The sequence below is a fragment of the Alosa alosa genome, chromosome 6 (assembly GCF_017589495.1).
Source record: "Alosa alosa isolate M-15738 ecotype Scorff River chromosome 6, AALO_Geno_1.1, whole genome shotgun sequence".
In the NCBI taxonomy this organism is placed as follows: Eukaryota; Metazoa; Chordata; class Actinopteri; order Clupeiformes; family Clupeidae; genus Alosa; species Alosa alosa.
The window spans coordinates 25057647-25065345 of record NC_063194.1 but is presented as its reverse complement, the minus strand read 5'-3'; the positions used below and the strand labels follow the sequence as shown (position 1 = coordinate 25065345).

Below are 7699 nucleotides of genomic sequence, written 5' to 3'. Positions count from 1 at the left end.
CTGTCACAAAGAGGATGCTTTGCCATCGTGTGTGTGAGTGCACGAGAGAGGGAGAGGGAGAGGTGCATGCGTGATGGCAAGTGTTACGGTTGAATAGTTTAACAAAACAGTTTTAAAATAGTTCTTAGGCTATTTAAGCATGCAATTTGTGTCTATGTGTAGGCTATAAGCTACACTAAAAGGCACGTTAATAGCCAGCTCATGACGCGATTTTGTTCAGGTCGGTTTAATTACGGTTGGCCCTTGGTGCATGTAATCTTTTCTGACAGTCCGATTCAAAAAGGAGCAATTAGACTTTTTGACGTTCGCTATTGCATAATTTAGGACTTGTCTGTACTATGTCCGCCGAGGTGTCCCGTCATTCACAATTAACGAACGAGGCGGAGGCAGAGAACTCCCGACGCGCAGAACCCGAGTTTGTGGGCTAACTAGTAAACAGCATCAGTAACGTGCATTAATCGGGAATTCGCTAAATGAAGGAAGTGGGTGCTTTACTTATTGATCCGGATCAAAGAGACAATAGCTTACAAAGTGGTGTTTTTGTAACTTCAGTGTGAAGCCCAGTCTTCACTGAAGCCCAGTCTGCCTCAGTGAGAATCCTAAACTTTGTCTGTGTTCAGTCTTTGATCCTGATTGGCTGCATTCGTGCTAACTAACAAATCAGACGGTGTAGTGGGCGGGACAATGCTCTTGACCACAGAGTAGTAAATGCAGAGAGTGAGAGACGCTTTACAGACAAAATAGCGCGTTTCCTTCTTTTATCCATTTCAATATCGGCTTATCGGTGGAAAAAATCACCGATACCGATTATTATAAAAATGCTAAATATCAGCCCTAATAATCGGCCAGGCCGATAATTGGTCGACCCCTAACACACACACATTATATACTATCACCAAACCTGCTTTGTATGAGGATTTTTTTAGTCATGAATTATGTCATGAACAATAATGAAACTGAGGTTCTTTTCTGTCTAAAATAGGCCCATGCATGTCTGATCTGTCAAGAAACATATGGAGAGTAAATTGTAGATTAACCACATTTCCTGTCATACAGGGATGAGCAAAAATAGCATACAGATAACCAAACACCCTCATTTTAAATACATCGACATAAAATAAAAACTACAGTAACCACACCATGTATGAAAATAAAATACTCAAGTATTTTTTTTTTTCAAAGAGGCATGACATTCCTTTGCAAACTTTTCATATACCAGCTATTTTATCCCAAACGTTTAGCCAAATAAAACTCCAGTAAGTCAAAAATACCACATAGACATCAGAAATTCCAAAATTACTTCAATACTTTGACCAAAAACAGGCAACTTATGACTGTGGATGAGTAAGTATTGAGTGAGTAGGGGGTATGAGAGAAGGGGTGTAATGAATGTTTGTGTTTGTGTGTGTGCACCCTGGATTTCTTCAGTTGGATGTCTTTGAGCACAGTCACATTTTTAAAAAGTCTGCTGTTTAGACATCATCGATGAAGCCTGTTGATCAGTCCAACAGAAGAAAGTCAATGCTGTACTGGAACAGATAATGGGATGATTGTGTTAAATCTCACAAAAAGATGCTTGATTAAGAAGGATCAGGCAGATACTTTGTATTTTTTCTGTTGCATACGACATAGTAACTAACACCACACGTGTCTATTGGATTGCAATTGATGTGCTCACAGTGTAGGCTTATGTTCAACTGCTCACACTGGAAGACAAAAGTTGACAAAAGTTTCTGACATACTATCAGATATTGAATCAGACTGGATTTGAAACACTGATTTTTACATATAAGAAGCACATGAACGCTCACAGTCGGAAGAACGTCATCACTGGAAACATTCTCATTAGTCCCAGACTCCATGAATGCACATGATTGCAATCACTAAAGCCAAAAGCTAGATACTATTCATGTGAACCGGTTGACCGTGACACCCGCTCAGCTCAATTGTGACGGTTGGTGATCTGACCAGACAGCAGTTTTCTATTATGACGTATAAAAATTGCTTTGACAAAATAGAAGGGGGGGGGGGGTTAGACCAAGGCAACTATTTCCATTATGTTGGTCGCCTGCCATGAATCGCTGTTGCGTCACTTGCCGTGTCTGTGTGGTGGCCTTAAGTCAGCATCATTCAGAGGCTGCATTCATCATTTTGCACTTCATTTTGCATGAAAAAGTGCAAAATGATGAATGCAAAAAGTGCAAAATGATAAAACTGAAGTAATTATATTTGGTAAAAAGGAGGAAAGACTTAGGGTTGCCACTCTCCTTGACACAAAAGGGTTGAAGGCAAAGGATACAGTTAAAAATCTTGGTGTATTAATTGACAGTGATATAAATTTCAACAGCCACATGAAAGCGACAACTAAATCAGCTTTTTACCACCTCAAAAATATTGCCAGACTCAGAGGGCTGATGTCAAAATATGACTTAGAAAAACTCATTCATGCATTTATCTCCAGCAGGGTTGATTACTGCAATGGACTGTTCACAGGCCTTCCTAAAAAGACTATTAAACAGCTTCAGATGATACAAAATGCAGCAGCTAGGATTCTAACAAAAACTAAAAGAACTGACCACATTACTCCAATTCTTAAGTCCTTGCACTGGCTTCCAGTAAGTCACAATATTGACTTTAAAGCTCTATTGCTTGTTTATAAATCAGTAAATGGAGCAGGACCTAAATACCTGTCAGACATGCTTCAGCAGTACACACCTTCTCGTCCTCTCAGGTCCCAGGTGAAAAACCTGCTAGTAAAACCTACTGTTAGAACTAAACATGGTGAAGCAGCTTTTAGCTGCTATGCTGCTCAGCTGAATCAACTTTCGGATGACATCAAAAAGGCCCCAACTGTACCCATTTTTAAATCTAGACTTAAGACCGAACTGTTCTCAGATGCTTTCTGCTAACTGTGCAGAGTTACAAATTCTGAATCTGCCTTGATAATTATTCTACTTTATCTTTTATTACTTTTTTACTACTTTTGCCTTTGTTTTTTGCTTACTAATTATCCTTTATTTTTAAATTATTTTACCTCGTGTTTTATGTTTTCTTTTTATTATGATCTTTACCTTTTAACTATTCTTTGACTATATTGCCTTTCTATGCTTTTTATTTGTTATTATTGTTTGGTTCTGTTTATGTAAAGCACATTGAATGACCTCTGTGTATGAAATGCGCTATATAAATAAACTTGACTTGACTATGATGTCTCAGTATTTTTCTGTATTTTTTAAATAGTAAAATACACACCAATAAAGTACACAAATAAGATGTAAACAAATATAAAGCCATTTTCTTTAACCCAACACATAGAAATACAAAAATCTATCAAACATAGGCACTACAACCCATCCCTGCTGTCATATCCATATTCAATAAGATCATTACAGCTGATTCAGAATGCTGGAGCACGCCTGGTCTTCAATCAGCCAAAGAGGACACATGTAACTCCTCTCCTAGTTACTCTCCATTGGCTCCCTACTGTATAGTAGCCAGAATTAAATTTGAATCCCTCACTTTGGCCTATAGGACACTGACTGGATCTGCTCCTAGTTATTTTAATTCGATAATCAAGACGTACATCCCCAACTGCCCACTGCGGTCTTCTGATGAGCATCTGTTGTGTCGACCAGTCATAAACGCTAGGTCTAATTTAAGACTCTTTTTCTCAGTGGTTCCATGTTAGTGGAATGAGTTGCCCAGTGCTCTCTGTTTCTGTGATAGTTTTGGGCCGTTTAAGAGGGGTCTAAAGACATTCCTGTTCAACATGCACTTAGTTCTTTAAGCGCTTCTTATGCGTTATGGTTTGTATAATATTGTTTTGTTTTCATTAGGCTGTTGATTAATTTGACATTATTGTTTATTATTGATATTCTCCTTAATGTAGTCTTACTATGTTATTGTTTTTATATTATTGATTGAATGGACATTATTGTTTATTATTGCTTTTCCCCCCTTATTAATTGCTTATTTTATTAGGCTATTGATTGAAATGACATTGTTTTTTATTATTGCTATTCTCCTTATTATAGTTTGACCAACAATACAATATTTAACATTTAACAGGGAACAGATCTGTTCCCTGTTAAATTGTTGTTGTATTGTTTTTTGCTTGGACATATTGTATGTCGCTTTGGACAAAGGCGTCTGCCAAATCCCATAACCATAACCATATCCATGCAATTCACAACCACATATTTGTAGGCTATAGGCCTAGCCTAGGCTATTTCACTTGACATAGGCCTGCTGGCTCTAGCAGCAAACCATAAGCCTTCTCTTGTTTATAGTTTAAGCAAAAATCTATGCTGTTTTTGTCGACATTTAGCCTAATAAGTTGCGGTAGTTTTGTATCCCATCTGCCTTTAGTTTAAAAGCTTTGATTTCCAGCTTGTTTGCGCAGGCTCGTTGACTATCGTCATTGTCCGTTTTCTCTGGTATCGTGTCGTTGTAGCTCTCGGTAAGAGAACAACACCACCCCCACGTGGTGAAGCCAACATTTTAATGACTGTGAATGTCAACTTCACAAATTGCGTAGAACATTGGATGATGCGGTCTATGCCACCAAAATGTCAAGAATTAGGCTATAATTATTTTGCATGTTATTTAAAAATGTACCTGTTTTGTTTGTTAGTATATCGCGAAACATTAGGTTAGCTCTTAATGATTTCTATGCAGAAACTACGTGCAGATTAAAGGCAAAGTAACCTAACGTGTCTGTGAACTACCAAGCCTTGACGTTATCTGAGGTCAACGCAAGGCAGATTAGGCCTATAACATATAGGCTACTTTAAACGGTGCGTTTATATATCGCAAACTGACGACCGTGGTTATTTAAATAGGGTTTGTAGCATTCAGCAGTTAGCAGTTCACTAAAAAATAAACCAGCAAAGAAAATCCACCAGTGCGCGGTGATCCTTCACTTTCCTTATAATTTATTGACGACTGCACCTCACCAGCACCTGGAAGGCTGTGCATAGGAACTTTATCCTTTTTAGGTTTTGCAGCATGTTTTGCCTACGTTACAAATCGACACAATAAAATAGGCATAGGAAGCTGTCGTTTTGCCACGATATATCTGCATATACTTTTTGAATGGCGCAGGCGCGGTGGCCAAGTGGTAAGGCGTCGGTCTCGTAAACCGAAGATCGCGGGTTCGAACCCCGTCCGTGCCTTTTCTCTCGATAGAATTCAACCATCTATGCAAAGTCGTTGGGCACACTTGTAAACCACACAGGCAAGTGTAGCCTGGTTATCAGAACGTATGTGGCCGACATAATCGGCAGATTTAGCTTCACTGATTCTAAGCCTATTTTAAAACAAACACTCAACTTGCTCTAGTCTAGGCCAAAACGGTGTGTAGGCCAACATGTCAATGGTTGTTAGGATAGCCTACATTGTGAGTTCACATGACGACAACAAGACTTAAGTGCTCATTTTAAACATGAATAACTTGTTTGAACCCTCAGAAAACATTCGGGGCCAGCAAATCTAGTGGATTTAACTACAGGTAGACATAACACTTGAGATCCGACAGGGGGCAGCAAATGCAACAAAATAAGAGACGCCTTCTTGTCAGGTGTAACTCAATTTATGAGCATTATTTGCGTTAGGCTACACAAATACAGCACAGGAAACACATGTATACAGAAAAAGATTTAAAGAGACGGTGAAGGCTTTTCTGAACATTGTAGCTAGCTACCAGGACAAAGGCCTAATATGTAAGACAAAGAGCTGTCCTGTCCTTTTCATAAATGAGGTGAGCCACAGTGTATTTTGTGACTTTTTTTTTGTCAAGACGCTATTTAGGCTATGCCTGTGTAGTTCACTGCTGGTCCACTCTACATGATGTTGGATATAAGCGGTGTGAAGCTAGAGCAAGCATAGGCTACACGCCAGTTACATGAGTTTCTACGAACATTCATTTTCGTTTCTATATTTGGAATTTGTTATTTCCAGTAAAATAGAAATTACCAAATTGTCCTAGCCTACTTCATAGACATGTTGAAACTTTTCTCCTTTCTAAAACCCAGCGAATGTGAATGCGTCTAGGCTAAGTGTAAGTGCGTGGCTTGAAATGCTCACAGCTCCAGATCAGAATACAAGAATGCGTCTTCAAAAATGCTAAACAGCCACCCTTGTTACCGTCTCGAAATTAACTTTGTGCCTAAATTGAATTAGGCTATAGCTGTCGCAGTAGTTACTGTTTTTGAAATCGGATCTCCCCCTTTACGGCCTCTTCTTACCTCGTGGCGTGACCATGAAGCAATGTTTCAGGCGCAGGCTCTGGGAATTTAACATGCAGGGAGTCAGTTGTGCCAGACACTGGTGATCTCACTGCCAGGAGCACGTATACTTAAAGATACAACAACAGATTAAATTCAGTCAGTCAGTCGCGTGTGCCTTGTTGTCTGCTGCTGATATGGCACAACCGAGGTAAGTTTTTAAAGGTGTCATTAGATTACCTTTACATGCATTTTTGTTGTCTACCGGTGCGGTTTGGGAGACATCCGTCTCGTGTCGACAAAAGCAGGTGTGATAGGATTTAGATTACTCTCTGTAGAAAGAATTAGGGTCGATTATTTTATTATATAGGCTGTATTAATAGACAACCTATGTTATCCTTCTCTAGGACACAAGAGCCAAACGTGTAGCTGTTATTCAGACAACTGACATCTTAAACGGATATATTTTTCAAGGGTGTTGCTCTCCGACTGTTGCAGACAGATTGTGTCTGAGCGACTACCTGAACTCTCACGGGAATTATTCTGTCTAGGGCTCGACTCCACTGACGCCCAACAGTGAATCAATAAACGGGCTCCGTCCAAATCAGACAGCCATAGGCTACTGTAGATATGCTTTTTTGAGAATAAATAAACCTTTTGTTATTGGAGGTATTCGTGAAGGACTTCCTATAGCATTATGTGACTATTGTTCCGGACCAGCTATTGCTAAAATAATTTATGCGGCTCTGTGTCGCTTGCCATAAGGACGCAAAGACCTGGCTACCAGATTGGTCAAGTAGGCTGGAATGTCAAGCCAGGCGTTCCTATATTTCTTATATGCATTCTAGCCAACCTGTTGTAATTCACCTATAGAAGTTAAACTTTTTTGCAGCTGTTTGTCTAAAAGGCCTAATTTAATTATGCGTCTATAAATGTTGTCAGCATTTTTTTTATCCCGCTCTATCACTCATGATAACCTTTTTTGTTATCTCTAGCCTATACTGTGATGTAAGATGCGGGGTTTTGGGGGCGAGATGAGTTTTGACTCCTATCCAACTGGCCCGCAAAGTCCCGCTTCTGGCATTCGCCATATCTTCTTGATAGGCAATATCAAATGAAACAGATGTCATTCACGATTTACCACCAAAACCACCATCGTTTTAAGCTTAGAAAAGGTTTTTTTTTTTTTTTTTCATTTCAACTTAAAGTTACCTGCAAGTCTTATGCCGCAGGGAGAATGAGGGGCTTTTGGGGGCACTTGTGTTTCAGTTTCACCATCATAATGCCCCTAAAAATCCTCATTGCTCTTGCACTGATCTCCTTTCAGGTAAAGGGCATAGCGATAGGCTACATTGCTCACTGTAGGCTATGATTTATGTATTTGAATGTCCCATGTCCCAAAAGTCTCAAAGAACATGTCTTGCTTTAGCAAATGGCTGCTAGCCTATGTTAAATGTGACATGATCTGCAACAAA

At 39.4% G+C, this 7699-nt stretch overlaps 1 non-coding gene across 1 annotated transcript; it reads left to right on the top strand.

Moving 5' to 3' along the window:
* The first annotated feature begins 5102 nt into the window (after nt 1-5102).
* On the top strand, nt 5103-5174 carry trnat-cgu. The gene has a single exon. It is a non-coding gene; the product is annotated as a tRNA-Thr (tRNA).
* The last annotated feature ends 2525 nt before the right edge of the window (nt 5175-7699 follow it).